We start from the raw sequence: 793 nt of genomic DNA, 5'->3' as shown, positions 1-793 counted from the left end.
TTATATATTTATGCATATATATATTTGTAATATACACACATATGTATATCTATATATGTGCTTATATGTGTATGTAGATACATATTCACATATATATATTTATATGTATATATCTGTCTATCGCTGTTTATATATGCATGTATATATGTATAGAGACACATATGTATATACATACATTTATATTTATATATACATGTATATATATAATATTTATATAATAGATATATTTATATAGATATATATATATATTTTTATGCATATATATATGTATACGTATATATCTACATATGGCTATTTATATATCTGTACCGATACATCTAGACCTAACTTTATCTCATATATATCTGCATACATCCGTATAATATATATATATATCTATATATTTATATATGTATTTATATGTACATGTATATATAGATATATATATATAAATAGAGATATGTACAGATACTGGTGCATATATATATGGGTATTTATATACATATTTACATCTATATTTACATTTATATATTTGTATTTATATATTTATATCTACATATTTATATTCATATTTATATATGTATATATTTATGTATTTACATTTATATATTTATATTTATATTTATAAAAACATTTCAAGGCTTGAGTGTGCGTGTTTGTTTACTTCTGCCTCTGCACTTCGTCTCTCTCAGTTCTCCCGCTCGTTTATTCCCTTTTATTTATTTCTGTTTTTATATATTTTTGTTTTTAGCTAGCCCCCCAGCTAGCCAGCCACCCACGCACCCAGCCTTCTCCCCTCCCCCCAGCTAGCCAC

This window comes from Eimeria tenella, genomic scaffold (genome assembly GCF_000499545.2).
Source record: "Eimeria tenella Houghton genomic scaffold, Eth_scaff1931, whole genome shotgun sequence".
Taxonomy (NCBI): domain Eukaryota; phylum Apicomplexa; class Conoidasida; order Eucoccidiorida; family Eimeriidae; genus Eimeria; species Eimeria tenella.
This window is presented reverse-complemented; position numbering follows the sequence as displayed.